General features: G+C 47.4%; 1 protein-coding gene across 1 annotated transcript in view; it reads left to right on the forward strand.

Annotated features, from left to right (window-relative positions):
* Positions 1–23636, forward strand: part of PLXNA4 (plexin A4) — a 420427-nt gene that overhangs the window by 136117 nt on the left and 260674 nt on the right. The gene's annotated exons all lie outside the window — the stretch shown is intronic.

Consider the following 23636-nt stretch of genomic DNA (forward strand, 5'->3'; position numbering starts at 1 on the left):
GACAGCCCTGCATGTGAAGAATTTTTTTCCTGATATCCAATCTGAACTTCCTCTGGTGCAACTTGAGGCCATTTCCTCTCCTCCTGTCCCTTGTTCCCTGGGAGCAGAGCCCGACACCCCCCCTGGCTTCCCCCTCCTGTCAGGGATCAGCAGAGCCAGAAGGTCCCCCCTGAGCCTCCTTTTCTCCAGGCTGAGCCCCCCCAGCTCCCTCAGCCCCTCCTGCTGCTCCAGACCCTTCCCAGCTCCCTTCCCTTCCCTGCACGCGCTCCAGCCCCTCCGTGTCTCTCCTGTCTCAGGGGCCCAGAACTGCCCCCGGGATTCCAGGGGGAGCCTCCCCAGGTCCCAGCACAGGGAACAATCCCTCCCCTGCTCCTGCTGGACACACTATTCCTGATCCAATCCAGGATCCATTGGCCTCCTGCCCCCCTGGGCTCATGTCCAGCCGCTCTCACCAGCACCCCCAGGGCCTTTTCCAGCTTTCCAGCCCCTCTGGCCCAGCCTGGAGCTGCAGGGGGTTCTTGTGACCCAAGGGCAGGACCCAGCATTGGCCTTGTGGAACCTCATCCCACTGTCCTCAGCCCAAGGATCCAGCCTGTCCAGGTCCCTCTGCAGAGCCCTCCTGCCCTCCAGCACATCCAACACTCCCACCCAACTTGGTGTTGTTTGCAAACTTATTGAGGGTGTCCTCAGTCTTCTCACCCAGATAATTGATAAAGATATTAAAATATTAAAGAGAACTCTTATTCCAGAGATTTCAATTTTGATCATTACTTGTACCCAAACAAAGGCAATTGGTCAACCAGGCATAGGAATGAGAACTGGGACAAATTCACCAGGCTCAGGAAATAGTGAGCAGGATCTGAGTACTCCTGAGGGGCAAGACACTGCCAAGGATAATCCTACATGGTACGAGGAGAAATGGGGCTGTGTAATTTATAGGATTTTAAACAGCTCTCAGTTGTCTTCACTGGTTCCATCTGCCACCTTCAGAAGCTGCCTTGGGGCCGAAGTGGAAGTCATATGAAAGACCCATCCCAGATGACCCAGAGGGTCTTTCCTAACTCGAGCTTCTCTGCATCCACAGTTCCTAAAGAAATACAGCACATCACAAACAGATTAATGTAACCTCGATCATCCTCTCTGGCTCATCTCTGACCCTTTTTCTCTGTGCATCACAACGGCTCATAATCACCTTTTGGAGCATCAAAAAGGTGTTTTCACTTGGTACAACCGGGCAACCCACTCTACCCTCCCAATAAGTAGAAGCAAAAGCAGGGGGAGGAGAGGTGCTGTCGAATGGGACAGTGTTTCCCATCTGCAAATATTTATATGCAATAATTATCCCTTTTTGAGATTAAAAGAGCAATCCACACGTGAAAAGCAAACTGTCTTATCGCTCTTTTTAAATAATATGTTTAGAAAGTTTGACCGAGCATGAAAGTTCATCTTTCAATATTGTTACTTGTAATCCAATAAGAAATATTTACTGTGTTATAATTGGTCTCATTAAGCTTAGGTGACATTATTAATATTACTAATTAAACTGCTATAAACCTAGTTTACAGTTACATAAACACATCATCTCCTGAATTGCCTTGCCTACATGTTTTGGCATCGGGGGGGGGGGATAAAAGCAAATTCAAATGCAAATGATATGAACACACTTTAATCAGAGGATCAGAAAAATCAGACACAGAGAAGGCTTATTAGGTCTGTTCCATTCTCCAGGGGCTGGGGCGAGATTCTCTCTCCACAGAGACTCCCAGGAGCTTTGGCCAGTCTAGCTCTAAATGCCTCAAGCAATGGGACTTCTCCTGTGTCTCAGGAGAGACCTGCCCACAGACTAACAGAAATGTGCCTCAATATTCAGCCTCTGTTTTCTTGCTGAGGCAGAATTCAGCTGCTGCAAAATTGAGCAAGTCTGTTCTCAACGCTTGGGAAAGGTCTGGAGATCACATCCAAGGGCAGAGGAGGAGAGAAACGCATTTGTGAGGCATCTCTAAAGCTGTCTGTTAATGCAACAGGGCTGGAAAATCATCTGCTTCTTCTTGGTTTGCCTTTCTGGCATCACTGGAGCAGTCCTGGCACAGCTGGCAGTAACTGGTTGCACAGAGCAGCAGAGCATTTGGAGGAAGTTTAGTGCAGCAAAGCATCCAAAAGTCCAAATATTTTGACCTACTTTCTCTAAAGCTGGAAAATCCATCTTCTGTCTAGAATTTCCCTGACTTTGGCTACTTTGGAAATATCACGAGGACAGCATTTTCCCTGATCTGTTGGTATTTGGGTCCCATCTGGAGCCAGAAAGTGTAGAATCATGTGGAGTATTTAAAATAGGAATGCCCTGAGGAGTCAGCTCCTGCTTGCTTTGAGTTTGTGCTCTCTCCTCCTGTTTTAGTCACCTGTTTCTCACTGGGACAGGCGGGTGTGGGACCATCAGGGGCTGAGACCAGAGCCAGAGCAGCTCTTTCATGATGGATCTTCTCCAGAAGAGCCCCTGACAGAGCTCACTTACTGCAGAAATTTCTTTAAAGCATTGCAGGACCATTCCTTGGCCCACGTGTGGCTCATCTGCAGGGTTGCACTGATCACCAAAAACTCCTAAACCTCCAAAGTAAGCTTTTCTCCATCCAAACTGAAGGAAAAAAGAGATTCCTACAACCACTGAGAAATAACTCCCCAAAGCAAGGTCATGTTTTCCACGATATCTGCACTACAAAGGCTGCTATGTTGGTTACAGGCAAGGTACCTGGATAGGGAAGGTTTGCCCAGAGAGATCTTTAGGTCTCAAATTCATAGTTGTGATTGTCATCCAGCAAACCCATCTTTGTTCCTGACATTCAGCAGCATGTTGGGGTTCCCAGCTTTGTTTTCCTTTCCCTGGCTTTCTCAGGCACTGCACAATGAAGTCAACTGGGCTTTTCTAATGGATATGATCAAAGCCAAGCATGAGGTTGAGATATCAGTGTAATCAAAGTTTTTTGTCCAGCTCCAGCTACTCCCATGAAGCTTTTGCTGGCCACTGAGTCATCCCTGCATGGCAGGTGTGTCCCACACACTTCAAATTAGGGTGAGTGAGTGTCACCTTTGGGGTCACTTGCAAGGGATGTGGCAGCAGAGCAACAGCAAAAGGGTTATATCTACTTGAAAGGCACAGAGCCTTGCTGAGGTGTGTGGCCACCCTGAATCCATCAGCCCCAATTCGGCCTGTCTGAGCTTCCAGGACACATCTTGAAGTAATCCCAGGACTATCAGAGAAGGAATAAGGTTTGTTTCATCAGATGAAAAATATCACCATCTTGGGCAGCTGAAGGTTTGTGCTAATGGGCTGCAGCTGCAGAGCTGTGACATGTCACGTCTCACCACACACACACTCGTGTGATGCAAAAACGCCACTGATGGACGCATGTGGAACGTGCCATAACAAAATCTCTGCTAAAATCTACTTTTCAAAAATATTAATCCTCACCTGGGAGCATCCTTTGGGATTTTTTCTTCTTCAAAAAAGCAGCAAATTAATTTTCTTGATATTCCACTACTGGTGAAAGTGTGTGTCTGACGACTGTGGCACTGGGCAACTTCAGAAGGGAAGGTTTGAGAGCATCCCCCAAACTTAAGAGGCTGTGGGTTAAGAGAGAAAAGACTCTGAAGCTTATCTAGAAGTTCTGTTACCTTGGAAGAATGAATCTTGAAGCATCCATAAGCTTGGCTGAACTTAGATTAAAACTGCTTCCCACCTACAGGAATTAGTTTAGGAGATCCCCATCCCTGCACGGCCAGATGTGAAGTGGTTGGTGTTGTAAGGAAAGGGTTGTGTTTGTTTGACAAAGTTGTCAGAAGACATTACAGGGTGTGGACAAACTCATCATATCCATTGGCAATGTACAAAGCAGTATTTTCGTGGTGGAAGGTGTCTCTATGTCTCTGGGACTTCAGAAGAGCTCAGATGCCTTTTGGTAGAGCCAGTCCCAAATAAGGGACATCTCTTAAGGTGCAGGATGAATGATCAGTGAATGATCACTCAGTCTCTGCCTTTGTTAAACCTGAGGTGCAGTTTGCCCCACTCAATATTTAAGTGGGATTTATTTTCTCCTCCCAAGCTTCTGTCTCTCACAAGGGGTGGGTGGTTTAGGAGAAACATACACACACACACACACAAAATTCCTAATTCCTGTAATATCTTTTTCAGTGGAGAACATCTTGAGGACTCATGAGTGTAAACCCCACTCATACCAAGAGTGCCAGACCTGTCTGTGCACGTCTCAGGGCTGGTCTCAGATTCCTGGGGGAAGGAGGGATGTGTCACAGAGAGCCTGTGACCTCCGAGCTCCCGAGACCCTCCCGTATCTAATCAGGGGACACATGAAAAAACCCGGGTCACAGGAGTGACTCCTGACTCACATTTCCAGCACAGGGGGTTATGTTTTCATTATTGCCTGTGGCTCTGATGCCTTCAGCTCTTTGGAGGTTAAGTCAAGGTCTTGGCTTTGAGATTTTTGTTATTATAACCTTTCACGGGCAAATACTTCACATGAAGTCTGGCAGGCAGACTGTGGCCAAGAAAATGCCATTTTTTGCCCGAGCTGCAAAGGAAACCAGAGCTCTGGCCACGGCAGCAAGGCTTTGGCTAAGAAGCAGTGGTGGCTGTGCTGTGTTTTGGCAGCCAGCTTGCTTATCAAATTGATATAGGAGGCTCTAAGCAATTGCATCTGGATTTGAATGGGTTACCCAGCCTGCTCGGCTGCTTGGGATTCACGCCAAGGGAAAGCAGAGGAGTTGTGAGGAGAATACCCAATTTCCCTCTGCGAGGACTGATTTTAGTTTAATGCAGCCTCCTCGCCCTTAAATCCAATTAAAGGCCTATATTATGTCAGTGAAAATTTATGCCAATCCTAATGTAGTCTAATAAGCCTTAAAATAGCACTTTGCTAGTGAAAAGTCCTGTGGTTTAATTTGATTCTGAGCCTAATAACAGGCTTAATATGAGGGAATTGGCCCCTTTTTATTTTCTAAGGGGGCTCCACATGCATGCTCCCTTTTTAGGAAGGAAAAGGTTTTCTCCAAAGCAGGGACAGCAGACAGCTCACCTCAGCAGGTTGCCTCTTTTCCGCTTGCTTCATTTGTTGACAGTGGGAAGTCTCTCTAAAGACATCCCAGGTTGGGATCTGTAATGAAAAGCAGTGAATATCAGCCTGCAAAAGGTCTGGTTTCTCTTTCAGGCTTTCTGTGCCTTACTATTCTTAGGCACCGTGGTCAAAATCGTTGCCTTGACCATCACTCAGTCCCAGCACAGGATCTGACCTTCTCCTACAGTCACAGATACAGAGCCAGCTTTTTGCAGATGCCTTTCACTGACAGCTTCAGAGACACAGCCCTTCTTATCTACCCACACACCTCAAACTTGATTTCTCTACCTTAATTTCCTATGTCTTAATTACTCCACCATCCTCTTCATGCTCCCTGGAAGCTGCAGCTTTGCACTTTCCCTGGCCCCATCCTCTGTCAGGGTTTCCATCACTGAACCTCCCTGTGCCCTCCCTCTCTCCCAGTGTTTCAATGTCAATTAACAGCCCATGGTGCTCTCTTCCATTGCTTGCTTGGGAGATGTCCATTCTTTTCCATAAAATTAGGATTTTTCAGAAGACGTCTCTCAAACAGCCATATTATTGTCCCACAGATTGCTCTCTGAACTTCTTTTACTGAGATAACTACATAAATCCCTCACTCCTTTAGTCCTGCTGGACCACAGTCCCCTGCTCCTCCAGCATTAACATTCACAGAATCACAAAACCACAGAATATCTCAAGTTGGAAGGATTATTGAGTCTAAGGCCCTGTTCCTCACAGGCCTGCCGTATGACCTAGAGCCTCATCCAGATGCTCCTTGAAATCTGACAGGCTTGGTGAGGCTTCCTTTCCCTGGATAGTGTTGCCAGGATATAAAGACTACTGTGCTCAGGCAGTGGTCAGCCTGGGTGTGCTCTGAAGGTGCTTGATTGAGTGGGAATCTGATCTTCTCCGAGATATGAGTTGTGCAGAGAGCACATGGCCATGTGGGAAGGATGTTCTGCTGCCTGTGTCCATGAACAAGTCTCCTGGTGGGAGCAGTCAGGGTCTTCAGGACCAGCTGAGTACAGGCATCCCCTCAAAGCCCAGGAAACAGCAGCAGGTACATTTTTCCAAGATGCTAAATAGAATCATAGAACCACAGCATGGTTTGGGTTGGAAGAGACCTTAAAGATCACCTCATTCCAACCTCCTGCCATGGGCAGGGACACATTCCAGTAGACCACATTACTCCAAGCTCTACCCAACTCGTCCTTGAACACTTCCAGGGATGGGGCAGTCACAGATTCTCTGGGCAACCTGTTTCAGTGCCTCACAGTAAAGAATTTCTTCCTCATATCTAATGTATAAATGCCTGGGCCTGCTTCTTGCTGTCGAACTATTTGCTCAACTCATCTGCTATGAGGTAGAGTCCTGATTTTGGGATGGAGGGGGGGGGTCTGTCAGCTTCAGCCTCACACCTTGGTCCCCTTTCCTGGCTGTCCTGGGCTGCTGCTCAGCTTTATTCCACACTGTTCCCCAGCTGCTGCTCTGCAGCCCAGAGACGGCGGAATTTCGGTGGTGGGCGGGGTGATTTTGATGTAGCACTCACTAAAACGCGCGGAGATAAAAGCTTCGGCAGAAACATAAAAGGCCCTTTGTACTTGCAAGTTGTTACTGTTATTTTTCGATTAAGAACAATAGTAAACAGAGGTCCTCAAAGCTGCCTTCAGGAAAGAGAAAAGAGGGGGGAAAAAAAAAAGACCTTAAAATCAGAGAAAACACTTCTTTTTTTTTTTTGGAGTACCTAATAGATTTAGGTGCCTAAGCCCTTTCGAGCCAGGCAGTCTGACACCCCAGCTGGCACAGCCCCGCTCTCCTGCCTGAACTAAAGGCCATAAACCCTCCCCATCGGGTCCAATTCATCTTTGGGTTACTCTCTTGGCATCAAACGGATTTGTGCTGGTAGGAAATTTGGCCCAGAGCCCCGAGGAGCGGCTCCGTGGCTCCGTGGTCCCAGGTGGCAGCTTGTGTCTCCAGGACTTCTTATTCCCGCTGCTCCTTTGTACGGTGTGGGGGGGGTGTGTGTGTGTGGAAGGCGACTTCATGCTGCCACTTCTTTATCCCCTTCTCTCCCCACCCCAGCCTACCTTGGGGCAGGCTGGTGGGTTAAGGGAGCTTTGTTAATGCCCTAATCCTCACGTGTGCTCAGCCTCACAAAACTGCCACTCTCTGGCCCCGGATCCGTAATGTCCCGTGTCCAATCGATTGCCGCGCTCGCTCCGCCTGCCGGCTTTCAGCACTTTCTCCAGCAAGGGCCAGATTGCTCTGGCAAAGCTCATCCATCCTTCAGGGATGGGGGCAGAAGGCGAAGGAGTGGGGGATGGATGCCTGGGATTGGGCATTTGGGATTGGAGGTGGAGGGAGAGCTGGCAGGCGGCAAGGAAAGAAAAGGTTGGAATAGCGCAAGAGCTGGTGAAGGGCAGAGAGTTGTCATCTCCTTCATCCCCTGTTGCTGGTAACCCCAAGCTAGATCTCAAGGAGCACATGGTGTTTAATTGCACTCTTGTTCATGCTCTGCCGACCCTTTCCTTCTCACCCAATCCTCTGAATTCATTCTGACCCCAAAAAACTCTTGTGCATCCTCAGCGGCCAAGGACACGGAGAAATGAAATTAATCTGCCAAAGTTAGTAGTTTAGTACTTCCCCCTCCTCTGCCTCTAACTTTGCAGTTTCAATTCTCATGCTAATCCTTCCCATAGCTCAGGACAGGCAGGTTTCCAAATTTTCTTGGGCCTAAAAATGTCTTTATATCCAGGGACACAAGGAGATGGAGAAGTGGAATTTCTCTGATCCAAGGGACTGGGCCTGCATTAGGATGTGTCATATTTATTTCTAATCCTAGAAGCATTTAAATGCTAGATATAAAAATGTGATTTTTTTTTTTCTATGCATAGTGAGGCTGTTCAGGATTCTTTTCAAGGTTTTTATGGCTCCTTCTGTGCTCTGCACATTTAAGCCCAGGGTGACTCAGTCATCCGGTTTCATAGAGGGCAAGATTCCTACTCCCAATAAATTGCTTTACAAACTTCTTGAAAGGTCTCTAAACTTTCTTAAATGGCTCTGGCTTATGGAGGCAAGATAGAGGTATGGGAGAAGCAAGGGGGAAATGGATTTATTTCCAAGGCTGTGCACTGAGAGCCTCACGTGTAAGGAAATGACACTCTCACCCTCTAATGTTGTTAAAACTCTGAGTAGCACCACAACTTGTGTCGATGAGTGTGTATGTGTGCACTTTCCCTGCACTGCTGTGGTCCAGGTAGGGGCTTCAGGGAAAGGTGATATGGTCCCAGGCATGATTTGGGATCTTTCCCTTCCACTTTACCTTGCCTTTCCCCAATCCTGGTGCTCAGTGTCTCCTCCATCCCTCATTTATCTGCCTTTCCCCAAGGCTCGTGAATGCAACCCAGCAGCAAAAAGCTGACCTGCCTGTGGCTCCAAGAGAGTTGGAGAGGGATTTTGGGCAAGGCCATGGAGTGACAGGACATGGGGGAATGGCTTCCCACTGTCAGAGGGCAGGGTTAGATACTATATTGGGAAGGAATTCCTGTCTGGGAGAGTGGTGAGGCCCTGGCACAGTTTGCCCAGAGAAGCTGTGGCTGCCCCATCTCTGGAAGCATTCAAGGCCAGACTGGAGAAACCTGGGAGAGTGGAAAGTGTCCCTGTCCATAGCAGGGAGTTGGAACTGGATGGTCTTTAAGGTCCCTTCCAAGCTAAACCATTCCATGGTTCTCACAGCAGTGTGAGCACCATGACCACACCATTAAATAGAGCATTCATTGCCTGGTGTAGCCAAATCTTCAGCTGATACAAGTCAGAAGGAGACCACATTGAAGTCAATACATTGATTTTTACCAGCAAAGGGTCATGGTTTTCCCATTGGGGAGATTAATCTGATGAGGAAACATCTCATTCACTCTCTGTGAATAGTCCTGCTTTCATTCACCACCAGAAATGGGTGTTTGAGCTGAATCCACCTTGGTTGGCTGTACTCTGAGCCTTGTCTCAGCTGGGGTATGGCAGCATCAACTTTCCCCAAAAACACCTCTGTTCCTACATGCCACTGCTCTCTTTTAAAGCCAGTCCTTCCCTTAAAGGGTTTTGAAGTGGAAAATGTTTTCCTTCTCTTTGCTCTCCTGTGGAGCCAAGGCCACTCTTCCCAGACTGAGGGAAGCTGGTCAGGGAGGCTTCCCAGGCAGAGCCCATGGCCTCTGGAAATTCCCTTTAAAACCAGACACTTCTTCATTGTCTCCTTCTCCTGGGACATTTTATAACAGAAAATACTGAGGCTAGAGCTGAGACTTGGTGAGGATCTGAACACACTAAGCCACCTGGAAACATTGCCTGGACCACCTACTTTTGTCTAGTTTTGCCATTAGGGACTGTGAATATTTAGTTGTAACTAAATGTAGAAACATTCATGTATTTAGAAGGGGCACTGGGATTTGAGATTTGGATTTAATTAGGCAAATAACAAGTTCCTAATTTCATAGGTATGGTGTACCCCTTGAACCTCAGCTGATGCCCCAAATCAGCTGGTCCTGAAGACCCTGATTGCTGCCCACCACGAGTCTTGCTCATGGGCACATGTTCTATCTGTTAAAAATGGGTTTCCCCACAGATTTTGTATTTAACTGGCATGTGGCATTTAGAAAACGAGGAGAATTAGGCACTGAGCAAAAAGCATTTGCTGGTAGAGTTGTCTCACAGGTAGAAGATGATTTCTTTTAAAGAAAAGATGCTTTTGTCATGATAAGAGAGAAAAGAAGCTGGTTTTTTTTTCCCTCGATGACTTAGAGACAATTTTCTGGTAGATAGGAGGGAACATGTATGAAGAACTGGTTGCTTCTGTAAACTTTTCATGGAATGATAAAACAACCCTGGAAGCCAGTGGCCATCTGGGGTCACCTGCTATGAAATCACAAAGTCAGGCTTCAAAATCATTAGATTAAAAATTATTATAAATTTGAACTTTTTTGATTGTCTTTTGGTTTCTCTGTGTTTATGCTGACTTCCAGCCCCCTTCCTTTATCTTGGTTTGTCCTTGTGTTCTGAGACCTCCAAGCTGGTGTTTTCTGTTTGGCAGCACATATAAAATGGGGGGCTGTTTCAAACCTCTCCCTCCTCATTTTGAAGTATGTGAGGTCATAATTTCAGGCTTTTCCTCACCCACCCAGAGCTTCCTTTTTCACAAAGAAGAGAACGTTGGGATTCCAAGTTAATCACTTGAATCCAGAAGCTGAAGGATCCAGAAGCCTGGATTCAAGTCAGGTTTGACGGGGCTCTGAGCAACTGCTCATTGCAGGGGGGTTGGACTAGATGACCTTCAAAGGTCCCTTCCAACCCGAATTCTTAAATGATTCTATGAATTCTGAATAAACTGAGCTACTGTGAAAATCTTCCTGAAACTGGGAGGGAGGACAGACAATAGTTCACACCATGCAGTGCCTTGGACAAAGCCAAACTTGCTTGAAGGCTCCAGGTCAATCCCTGCTCTAGTGATGGTTTAGTTACCATAGAGACAACCAGGTCTCACTTCATCCTCTAGCATTCTCACTATTCACTGGTGACCCCTCTGGATTAAAGTTGGAGTGTTTTGGATCATTCTCTTTATGTTATCAGTGGTGTAGCACACAGTCTAATCCTGGTTGTACCTCTCAGGAAGGAAAAAAAAAGGAGACAAAAAAAAACCAACCTCCTTCCCCCACATTTGTTGTATAGGCCAATTATCCCAAGTGGTGACAAGTAGAAAAATGAATTAACCATAGCTTTGTAATGTCAGCTTTATTTATCTTGTATAACTTTGCCCAGCTCAGCTGTGGATCAGCAGAGAAGTGCTTTTATTCTTCCCTCCTCTCTTTGATGCTGGTTTTTTTGTTGTGGTTTTTTTTTTTTCCTTTCCTCCCTTCCTTCACTTTATACAGGTCCTTTGCTCCCCCACACCATCATTACGGAATCTTTTTGTTCTGCTCTAAACCAGGTGGGTTTTCCAGATGAGATGAGGGGCTGGTGAGGAGATGCCCTGCAGGAGGTGAAGGAGGGGGTCTCCCAGCTCTCATCTTCCCCATCCTCACCCTCTTCCCTTGTGATAATCAAACCACTCCGTTGGGTTTAGTTTCTCTGATCTCTAACTCACACAAAAAGTAGGTGCTGAGACTGGAACCCGGCCTCTCTTACCTTTTTTTCCTCCCCCCCCTGCCTTTTCCCATGCACACTTTGCTGAGTCTCCACCCTCTTCCACCTGCTGCAGTGAAGACTTTCAAAAGGAAAAAAATGGCACTTGCTGACAGGAGGCAGGAAAACAAGGGACGTTCAACTGGGATCCAGTGTGAAAGCAACGCCCTGGCAAGGAGCCCACAAACACTTCAGACCTGAAGCACCAAGTCACGGAGCAAAGAGGCAAAAAATGCATCCTTATAAAGCCATAGTGGGGCTGCACCTGCTCAAAACTCCTGTAGCCAGGACACTGTGACACGTCAAAGCTGCCAGGGAATGAGATACTGGGATAAGATCCCCCTGTCAGGGTGTAAAACTGGCCAAATCTTGTACTGAGGCAGCTGGGGCGATGGTTGATGTAGGGAGCAAGCCTGAAGGATAAAATGTGTGTATCCAAACGACAGATGATGGGAAAGGAAATAAATTATCTTGCAGTGCGTCTGTCCCTGTGTGAGTGTTGCTGGCTTCCCTGGCTGGATTTTGAGACCATCTTCACTGTGAATTTCTCACAGCCTGTGGATCCTACAAATACATTAATAAATAAACCAGGTTTTTGCCTCCAGAGGTTTGATTAATAAACTGGGCTGGTTTTCTCCGTTTAAAATACAGTTATTTTACCTCTCTGAAGGTGTCTTGGTGGTGTGGGCTAGCCCAGATCAGACAGCATGTCAGGAATTCTCCTGGAGAAGTGGGCAGCTGCACCAGTGTGGCATGCAGGCTGTCAACTGGCAGTAAATCTGTTTCAAGCTCTTTTGTTGTGCCAAGCAATTGCTGAATAACTTCTCTGAATTACTTCCAGTCGATATCTCTCATATGAAAAGCTCACAGAAAGCTTATTATGTTCAAAATTCGGCAGATACGGATTCTCACATGCTAAACATCCATTAGCAACTGGATAAAGGCAACTCTCAGGATCCCATTTCTATAGGGGCAGCTTTCTGCAGACGTGCAGGTGAAGTTTGCTCTGTGTGAATCATCTCAGATGCATCCTCATAGAAATGAAAATAAATTCTCTAATAAAACCTGGTAGTTCTTGCCAGCATGAGATGGGCATGACTGCAGACAAAGGCAAAATACTATCAATGTTCAGGAGGAAAAATTGTTTGTAGGTGATTTTTAGCTCCACAGTGTAGGGTTAATTTTGGAGAGATCAGGCCTTTGAATGGTGAGAAGAACAGCTCTGTCCTCCCTGCCTGGACTCAGTGTGCTCCTTGCCACAAGGCTTCAGAGGGGGCATTTCAGTGGATTTTTAGTTTAAATGTGAGGTTACTGTTGATTTTCTGGGTAAAATGTCACAGTAGGATTTTCAAAGGTGCCCAGCACAGGGCTGACTGTCTAATTAGAGATACTGGGATACTGGGGGAGCAGCACAGATGATCTCTCATATCTGCTTACAACATGACCCCTTCCCAAGCAGCTGCCCACAGACAGTTTCTCACTTTAGGCTGTGTAGCTGGACCCCAGGAAGGTGAAATTATTCACTTCTGCCCAGCTGCTAGAAATGTGTTAAAAATGACCAGTTAAGTCGATGCACAATTACCGTGTGGTCACAACCTCCAGAGGGTATTTCAGGCCTGATTTGCTCTGGGAAGGTGCCTGTCTTTTTTTCTGTTGACTGGATGGGAAGCCTGAGATGACTTAATTCCCAACTCAGCATCGCAGTGACGGACTAAAGTTCAGTGGGGTGAAAGCAAAGCAGTAACAACTCTGGTTTTGATTTCATTTTTCTATGTTAGGCTCATTTCTTGTCAAAGGAATGGTCAGATTTCAGAAAGAGAAAAAAGCGGCGTATTGAAAAGTGTAGAAAAGTAAAAGTTCGTAATTTATACAGCTTTCAGGGCCTCCTACTAGAACCAGTTTGTGTTTGAACCAAACATTATCCCTGTTGGACTTGATATAAGTTATTATGGAATCAAACCAGAGCCCCAAAATCTCCAGTCCTTCAGTTTTGAGGAGCTTTGAACCATGAACTAGACTAAATTTATCCAACCACTGCAAAGGTGATGTCCTACACCAAAATCCACCACCCAAACTGCCACCAACCTGGTGCCTCTGATTTGGACTTCTACAAGTTGTGCCTACTATTGTTTTCTTTCGAATAACCAGTCCTTGAGGTGGCTTCAGGTAAAATCACAGCTGAAGGTGTGATTGTTGTGGTGAAAAGTTGAATTTGGCTGCAGTGAAGGGGACATCAGCCCTGCCTGGGCTGGTGGCTTGTGTAGGTGTGCAGGGACTCGGAGGGTTTGCGCCCAGGCTGGGTGACCCATTGCTTTGGCCTCCTCCAGCTAGAGGAAGGTTCCACCTTTACCATCCTTTGCAGACACCTCTGGTCCCACTGTCTTCATGCTTCAAGCCAACTGGACTTGAACCTCTTACAGACTGCAAGCCATGGAGTGGGGGTGGTTTAATTTTCATCCCACGGCTTTTGTGCCACTGCGAGCCCGAAGTTTGGATGGAGGTGGCAGACACCAGAGCTCAGCAGGGACTGGGAGGGCATTGATGTGATATCCTAAATCAACTGGCAGAGCTCTGTGAGTGTTTATATGCCCATGTGTTCATTCATCTGGGCAGACAAGCTTAACTGAACCGACATTAACCCCTTGACCAGCAATCATGGATAACATGTGGGAAGGATGCACCTGCACCAGCACTGGCCATAACCTCCTGTGTCGTGGATTTGGCTGCACTGGCAGAGAGAAAAAAACAGCAGGGAAAGAAATGAGTTGTGATTCAGGCCAGCAACATTTGGTACCATCCAGGCTCTTTGCCAGTGGGGATTTACCCAGGGCTGGTCTCACCTCTGCACTCAGCAACTCCGGCGATCCAGCCAGAAAAGCATCCAAAATCTCGGCGTCACCTGATGTTTTACCCATCTCACTTCCCACATCTACCCAAGTCTCCTGTCCTTTCATCCTCCTTGGTGCTGGCAGGGGGGGTATGCAGGCTGCCATGTGGGCAGCAATTCCATGTGCAGGGGAATTAAAGGGATCTCTGAACACAGGATGCTCCCCGGCGCTTGTAGCCTTTACTCCCCACTGTTATGAGCTGGATGGTACCATACCTTGCAGGCAAAGGATCAAAAAACATTGTTGCCCTTGTCAGGGAGCTGTCACCAGGGTCCTGGATGCAGCTGGGCATATGGGCAGGATGCTGGTTATTTACTCATTGCTGAGGGTTCATTATCTCCAGCCCCATTCAGATGGTAGTTCCCGGGTTCCCAGGGGGAAGTCAGTGCAGCACAGCAGATGACACGATGCCCTGGGCAGGAGGTGGATGGCAGCATCCCTGCCTGCACATCACACGTGGAAGAGAGGGAGAGGGAAGGGATAGGAACCGGGGATGAAGGAGCTGAAAGCTGGGAAAGCAAATCCCTCCAGTTTGCACAGCAAACGTGCCGCTGAGAGTTGGAGTTCCTTGCCCAAATCGCTTCAGTCTTCACAGCAAATGTGCCTTTGAGGGTTGGAGCTCCTTGCCCAAAATAAACGCCTCTATTTATCATTGTTGAGGTGCTTTGTGGTCCAGTTGAGCTCTTTGAGAGCAGGAGGCTGTGCCATCCCTACTTTTCAGTTACCACCCCCTCTGGAGAGCAGGGCTGCCCTGTAGGGAGACCATGCTCCAGTGCTTATGGAACAGCAGCTCCCTGCTTTCATCCCTGCATGTGTGTTCCTCTGAAATCCCTAGAAATGCCCTCTCCTGAGTCTTACCTATTTGCATCCTCAGACTGGAGATGGACCACGCATTTGGGACCTGCTCCAGTTCAGGAGAAATGGATCTCACATCCATTATTTACATCTGCCCTTCCCTGGGCATGTGGGAGTGTGTTTAACACATGTTATTTGCTCGGTGAATGTTTAAATACACCTGTTCTTCTTGACCAGGACATTTTGATCTCTACAAGTCCCTGACAGGAGGTCGCAGACAGGTGGGAGTTGGTCTTTTCTCCCAGTTAACAAGAGGACAAGAGGAAATGGCCTCAAGTTGTGCCCAAGGAAGGTTCAGATTGGATATTAGGAAAAAATTTCTTCATGGAAAGGGTTGTGAAACATTGGAACAGGCTGCCCAAGGAAGTGGTGGAATCACTGCCCCAGAAGTGTTCAAAAAATAGGTAGATGTGGTTCTTAGGGACATGGTTTAATGATGAAGGTGGCAGTGTCAGGTTAATGGTTGGATCCAATGATCTCAGGTCTTTTCCGGCTTTATTGATTCCATGGCTTATGTCTTTGATGGTGTTTCTGTGGTTGCAGTAGGCTTGGTTTGAAGCCATAGTTTTGTTTGCATACTTACTTTCCCTTCTTATTTAGGCGCTCTGGAAACATCTGGGAGAATTTCAGATGCTGAATAAACTTCCAGTTGCTGTCGTGTCTCACCCCAGAATTAGCTGCATTTCTTCAGTGGATTAAGAGATTTTCTATGCTTTCTAACTCATAGCAATCTTGGTATTCTCAGATTTATTCTTGGTTCTCACCTCACTTAACATTGCAATAAGTGGAGTGGGACTGGTTCAAAAGAGGAGTTGTCCCTGTATTGACTGACCTTTTTACATGGGCAGATACTGACAGGACAAGGGGGAACTGTTTTAAACTAAAAGAAAGGAGATTTAGATTAGATATTGGGAAGAAATTCTTGTCTGTGAGAGTGATGAGACACTGGCACAGGTTGCCCATAGAAGCTGTGGCTGCCCCATCCCTGGAAGTGTTCAAGGCCAGGTTGGATGGGTCTTGGAGCAACCTGGGATAGTGAAAGATGTCCCTGCCCATGGAATGAGCTGATCTTGAAGGATGAGTCTGATTATATTGTTTAAAATCACAATGTACCCATCTGAAGTATGAACTGGTTGTTTTCTAGCATTGTTTGTGTGTTGGCTGTAAATCCACTGGAGGCACTTGGGATGGAAGTTCCTTTAAAAAAATAATCTGTGCTGTATTAGGTTTTGTGTGTAAACAGGTGCAAAGTGTTTGGGTTTCTAGAAATAAACTCAGAGACAGCAATTTTGAGTGTGTTGTATATTAGGGCAGCACAGTGCAGAGGAGATGTGAGACTGGAGCCTCGAGGAATCAAATGAACACTTTGGAGCTTAAGAACCTCCTGATGCTTCCTGGGAAAATGAGAAAATATTCCATTTAGAGACTGCACTGCTCACACATCAGATGTTTTCTCCAGTTCTCTCTCTCTCTCTGTAATTTTTTTTTCTTTTTTAAATTATCTTCGAGGGCAATTTGCATGAAAAGGATCTTTGTATCTGAAGTGCCCATCTGCTGTGCAGCCACCTCCCCCCTGATGACAAAGCCATCTGCTTTTGACATCACAACCACCTTCACCACGTGGGCAAAGGAGTCACTGGCACTTAATTATTTAACACCTTGCCTTGATGTTGTGCTGCTATTTGAAAGGATTCCCGGGTGTTTTCCTGCTTGTATTCTCCAGACGGGGATGACCTGGTTTGGGATGGTGTGTAGGAGGTGGTGACACCACGTGACACGAAGCAGATGACCACAGCCATGAGCAGTTTTGAGCAGGGACTGTGATTTTTGGTTTGCTGTTGCACGACACCTCACGTAAAGGAGAATTCCCGTTGCCTCTGCCTCTTGGGAATTGAGTAATATTAATTATGAGGCTGATGATCACACTTGCAGAGCAGTGTTTGATTAGCTTCACTTGCATCTGCTTGAGACACTTCTAATTGCACAGCAGTGTCTTGGTGTCATTCATTCTCCAAACTAAGAATGATTTGCCCTTCTCATCTCGTCCTACCCCACTCAGTGATGCTCAAAACCAACCTCAGGAGGGAGGACATCCACCAGAGACCCGGCCTTTTGATTGATTTTCCTTCTCAGGGCTTAGATACTATGTGGATAACCACAACAGATCCAAAAAAAGGTGTCCAACAGCCCAGATGGTGATGGTTTGGTGAAAACTGTGCCACCTTCCAGGCCAGCTCCACTCTCACCATGTGCCCTCCTGTGGGTAACAGCACTAGCTGTCACAGTTGCTGCACACAGAATTTGTTGTCATGAATTAAGAGAGTTGCCTTCAGGTGATTTCTGGGCAAATATATTTGTTTTCCTACCTAGAATTGTTGTTTGGGTAGTATTTGAGGTCTGTGGTTTTCATATGTGGTTTCTTCCTTTTTTTTTTTTTTTCCCCTTTTTTTATTCTCCATATAAATCTGCAGTGGGTTTCTCTCCTTTGGGAGTGAGCAGAACCACTGCAAAGCCAGACTTTGGTCTGGCTGCCATCCACCCAGAAACCCTGGGCACCTCCCAGGCACGTGTAGGGATCAGCTGTAAATCCAACACGTCCGGGAAGGGCTGTGCTCTGCACAACCCCCGGCGGAGCAGGTTGGGAGATCCCACTTCATTTCAGGGAGTGTGGAAGTGCCTGCAAGCTCTTTTCCCTCATTATTTCAATGACCAAAAAGTGCAGGGTGATGCTAACTGAAAAACTTGCTTCAAATTCAGGGCAATTTTTTTTTTTTCAATGAAAGCAATCAGCAAGCAAGGCTGGGACAGAAATTCGGGAAGTGTTTTGTGGTTAGGGTTTTGAAATGAAACTTGTGAATTATTCTTCTTGAAACCAAGCTTGTCTTCAGAATTCACTGAAATAAACCAACCAACTGTAATGTTATTGATTAATATCAGCATGGTAGTGACATTGTTTTTGATGATAATAATAAAAGCCCAGTATGAAAGGAGGGAAAAACCAGGTTTTGCTTTAGGTGAAGCAAGTTGTTTTGTTTTACCTGACCCATTTCCCTTCACAACTGTTTCATTTAAGTAAGAAAAGTGCAGGAAACAAGTGGTGTGGACTAACCCCGACCAAAATTAAGAGCAACAAGAGACGTTTTCCTTGGATTGCAACCAGGACGTTTGAGCCTGGGAATAACCATGGAATTCACCTCCATCCGCGTGCTCAGACACTCCATCAGGGGAGGGAGGTTAAATACTGAAGTGAAGTGCTTCTGAGCAGGTTCCCAGCCTTCCCAGCCTCTCCTGCTTTGCATGGGAAATACTGATGCACGACCCTAAATTCCTCTTGAATTAAGACCCATTCTTCCCCCTTCTGCCACGGCGGGGGGAATTGAAAGAAGCAGCAGGGCAAATTGTTCCCCAAAGTTTTCCTTGCCAGCCAGCAGGTTCATTAATCTCATTGCAGAGCTGCTGCTGCTGCTGCTGCTGCACCAGGTGCACAGATTATTCTAATATTGCCACCATCCCTGCCAGGAGAGACGTGTTGGATGATAACACTCCAATAATCCACTTACTGGAGGTAGTTTTTCAGTGTAGTCCGAACACAGTTTCTCCCTCTGATCGCGTCTCCATCAGGCTCCGCTCTGAGAGACTCTTGAACGACTGGAAACTCTTAATCCTTTGCAAGCATCTGTCAAATTCTTTTCCCATCCGGGACCCCTCTTCTCCTGAACTGGGAAGGCTGCCTTGAATTCAGTGGGAGATGAAAGCAAGCAGCACCTTGCGGGATCAAACGTGTGTTTATGATCCGGATGGGAGGCACGCGGATGCTTTGAAGGGTCCGGGGGGAGAGAGCGGGGAGGAAATCTTTTCCTTCCAAAATCTGTCTTGGAGGGCAAATCATGATGATGGAACAAATCCACGAGCAGTCAAATGCTGAAGAATCCCCCCCCCCCTTTCCTCATCCCATTCAGGCCCCAGCAGTGACACAACAGACTGGAGCGGTGGGCATGCCGATACTGATGGGAGCTGGCAGGATGCCGGGGGCTGCACAGAAGGCTGGTGCCATGTGGGAGCTGGGCAGACTGGGAGCAGCTGTTGGAAAGTCCAGGAGGGTTTGGGTTTGTTTGCAAAGCAGGACGTGGGGGTGAGAGAGGCTGGGAGGTGGGGGCACTTAGGGAAGCAACCAGGCTCCCATTTCCACCCCCCTCAAGGATGAGGTTGCTTTTCTTCTTAGCTTAAGAGGGTTTTTTTCTCTGCCCCGTGAAATAGGGAAACGATGGAGTTATTCAAGTCTTTTCAAAGCAGTGCACAAAAGCTTCTCCAGGCTGCTTCACTTTAGTGGTGCAGGACTCCACCCAATGCACTGGGGAATTTGGGGGCATTTCTAGCTTTGTGCTGGGATTTTTCTCTACCCACCCTTGTGACCAGACCCTTTCCATGCAAGGGTGGCCGTAGCATAATTTCTTTAGTTGGCCACATTAAATTGACTCTGCTTTATTAAACAACTAGTTATTGAAGGCTTTTGGTTTGCCCTAAAGCCTCCATCTATTACTGAGCTTGTCATTGTTTAAAACAGAAAAATGTCTCAGTCATCCCTTTCTTCTCCTTGGGAAGTCCAAAGGAGTGAAGCTTTGCAGATTGTGGATGTCACAGAACATCATACATTTGTTTTCCCCCTTTTCTAGCAATTTAACACGTTGTGCTTTCGCAGAGGTTCAAAAGTTCGCTCTGCAACAGTTGGTTCTCGGAGCTTCTTGCAAAGGCCTGTGAGGAAACTAAAAAAAAAACCCCAACCAACACCATTCTATGGCCTCGGGACATAACAGCAACAAACCACATGTAATGCCCTTAATATTACTGAAATTATGCAAGAATGCAAACCAAAAACTCCAACAAATACATGTTTTCTGTTTCTTTACCATATGTCGGTGTGTTCTGTGAGTAGTTAAAGGTAAAGCCTGACCTCTACGTCGTCCGCTTTCTGACTTTCTTTTAATTTGACCCAGCAGCTGGGATCAAAGCACTGGTACATTCAAACAGGCTAAAAATGTAAAAAATCCTGTTTGTCCTTCAACACACTTTATTATGCAGTTGGAAGAGCGCTGTGGAGAACGGTTGGGTGAAGGGCTGGATTAGCAGATGTTGCCCACATCACGTTGACAGCCCGGCATTTATGATCAGTGCCACTTTCAGATCTGAGAGCCAAGTGTTGTGCACTGCTCTCTTAAATGCTTGCAGACGTTTTAAGCAGTGGCCTGACATATGGAAACCAAAATCGTGCAGAATGCACTCAAACAGCAGCGTCACCTGGCAGGGATTGCTGCAGGGGACACACACGGTTTGATGGATCGTGGAGGTGGCTCACAAGTCACCTGGAGGCTGTAGGGGGACTTCTTCTGTCCCCTCCTGACAGAAGAAGTGGACAGTGTCATGGGACCACCTCTGCTGCTATGGGATATTAATTCCTGGCAAAGCCTCGGCTGGTTTGTGGTTCTGTCTGTTGTGAAGGATGGTGAGTGAGGGTTTCTCCTCAAAAGATGGTTCAAGGAAATCATCATTATACTGGGTTTTACCTTGTTCTGAGGTAATTCAGGAGTGGGCAGCAGAGCAATGACTGCCAGGGAGACTGGGATGATCTGGATGCTCTTGGGGAGAGATTCTGCTATCTGGTTTGGTGTTGGGAGAGCACCCGGCATGGTGAGTCCCAGACTCTTCTGGGAGCTCCTGAGGGCAAGAGTAATGCCCCTAAAGTTGATGGATCTGGTGAACAGCCCTAAGTTCATTGACATTGCCAATAGCAGGCTCTGACCCTGCTCATTGCAGGGGAGTTGGACTATTTAACCTTTAAAGTTCCCTTCCAACTCAAACGATTCCATGATTCTACGATTCTACAACAGGTTACCGGCCTGCCCGTGCATTTATCCACAGATGGTTGCACACAGCAGTCCCTTGGTGCAGTCTGCCCATCTCTTGCCCCAGTTCCAGCGAAGTTTTCCCCATGGGTCCCCTCTGTAGCTGTAGAGGAGTCTCCAGAGCATCCCAGGCAGGTTGCTGACACAGGGGCTGAGCTGCTCTCTCGACACGGAGTTCACGCTGTGGATCACCAGCCCTGTCAGCAGCCTGCAGGAGCACTTCGTGCATAATGAAGGGAGGTGGCAGACTGTCAAAGTTTTATCTGTGCTTTACTGACTCCTCAGCCAGCTTCCAGAGAGGGGCTGCAGCATCTCCTGGGCTGGCAGCCGTACCAGAGAGCTGGAAGTCTGGAGTGTGTTTCTTGGCATTGCTGCTGGATGCAGTGTGTCCTCTGTCTCTGTTTCTGGAGCTGTGGCGCTGTGTGCTGCTGCAGGGGGGAAGGATTTTTGTAGGTTTTGTCTGTGGTAGGATGCTAAACACCACCTCTGGCCACTGAGTGACCACTGTTTAATTACCAACACACTTGCCTATGTGGCTTAACCTTGAGTCAATTCGTTGTGTCTCAAGGTTAAGCCCAGACCTTCTCCAAGAGTTAAAATCTACCAAGAGCCATCCTCAGTGAGCAGAGCTGAGGTAAGCACAGAATCACTGAATATGCTGAGTTGGAAGGGACCCACAAGGATCATTGAGTCCCAACCCTTAGCTCTGCACAGGACCATCCCCAAGAGTCACACCAAGTGCTTGAGAGTATCATCCGAATGCTTCTTGAACTCTGTAGCCTTGGTGCTGTGCCCACTGCCCTGGGAGCCCGTTCCAGTGCCCAACCACCCTGCTTTGGTAGCAAAGGAATACACAAACATAAAACCAAGCTATGCCATGTCATTCAGGGACAGCAGAAGTGGCTGTGGCTCATTTTATCTGCCATTTGAGGAAAACCAGCAACACCCCCTCTGATGAGATTTATGAGGCAGGAGGGCTGACAAGGGAGTGCTAGGTTCCACAAGGCACAAATACAACCCTAACCCTGATTCCTTTCCCCGTGGAGGGCCCTTAATGGTGATAAATGCCGTGTGGCATCGAACTTCAAAGGCTGTCAGAGCAGGCTTCTCCAGTCTGGGGACACCTGGCGAGGAGGGACGGGGCTGGTGTGACAGATGCACACACAGATGCCCCGTCACGGGGCAGACGTACCCCTGGGCAAGGGGCAGGGGAGCAGGAGAGGAGGTGCAGAATCCCAGCTGTTACTCTTCCCCCCCCCCCTCCCTGCCTACACCCCCCCCTACATTTTGCAGGAGTTTCACTCTGGCTGCAGTTTAGTGGCCCTGAGCAAAGGATGAGCAGTTCCTGCTGTGGATTGTTCCCATCTTCTGGCTGGGTTTTGCCTCACAGGAATTTGGCTCATGTGTGCTGTGGTGTGACCCGGTGTGCAGCACATGGTGACAACCAGGAGATGCTGGTGTAGGTGCATCTTCAGAGCCTCAGTCCTCAGGATGGCGTGGAAACAAAAGGATTAAGACAGTGTGAAATAAATGCCATTAATTTCCTCTTAAAAGGAGATTTCTTTTGCTGCCTGGGCCTTCCCACAGCACTTTCTCTGCAGAGGGGCCACGTGCACAAGCTTCTGTGCTCACACATACACTGCTCCCTCCTGGGGTGTACTGTGACCTGCTAATCCCACCTTGGAGGTGTTAAACTGCATCTGCACTAGGTGCTAAAAGGTGTTTCATCATGTTAGCTGTGTGGAATAAAAGTAAACACCCAAACAAAAAGCACTTATTTCTCCTGTCTTGCCACGGTCTGTGCACTCTGTGTGGCTGGGCCACCTCCCTTGCTGCTCTTGGTGCTTTCAAGTCTTGTCATGCTGGAAAACATCGGAGCAGTTTAATAACTATAAACTTATGTGAAATATGTAGCTGTAACATTTATAATTCCCCAACTGTAGCGCTGTTTGGGTTTAATTGTCATTGCAGTCAGTGCTGTCTCATTTGGGAGCTCACCAGGGCATTTGCATCTGGTCAATTGGTCTGGCTCATCTCGATGGGATCTGCACATCTCGGCTCACCCCCTCTGACCCCTCTGTCCAGGCCTCACTAGCAGTGGGAAAACTTTCTTACTGTAAAACTTCTGTGCTGGAGAGGTGAGTGAACACTGGAACAGGTTGTCCAGAGTGTTTGTGGATTCTCCATGGTTTGAGATGTTTGAGAGTTGCATGTGAAATGAAGCAGGTTTGGATGTATTTTGGGCTGTTTCCCTGTGAGTGTCTGCTGGTGGACAGGCTGAAGTGGGCACAATCTGTGCTTTATTTACCTCTGTGGGTAGTTCTGCCTTGGGTTTCACTGAGCAAATCCTGGAGAACTGCATCCAGGTCTGGGGCCTCCAGCACAAGAATGAGTTGGACCTGCTGGAGCAAGTTCAGAGGAGAGTCCTGGAGATGCTCCAAGGGCTGGAGCACCTCTGCTCTGGAGCCAGGCTGGGAGAGCTGGGGATATTCACCTGGAGAAGAGAAGGCTCCAGGGAGACCAGAGGGTCCCTTCCAAGGCCTAAAGGGAGCTTAGAAGAAAGATGGAGAGTAACTTTTTACAGATGCAAGTAATGATAGAATAAGGGGAAAGGGTTTTAAATTGAAAGAGGGGATATTTAGATTAGATGCTAGGAAGATATTTGTTATTGTGAGGGTGGTGAGGCCCTGGCACAGGTTTGCTCAGAGAAGCTGTGG

The sequence above is a fragment of the Pipra filicauda genome, unplaced genomic scaffold, assembly GCF_003945595.2.
Source record: "Pipra filicauda isolate LSUMZ 115617 unplaced genomic scaffold, ASM394559v2 scaffold160_size1671714_pilon, whole genome shotgun sequence".
NCBI classification, from domain to species: domain Eukaryota; kingdom Metazoa; phylum Chordata; class Aves; order Passeriformes; family Pipridae; genus Pipra; species Pipra filicauda.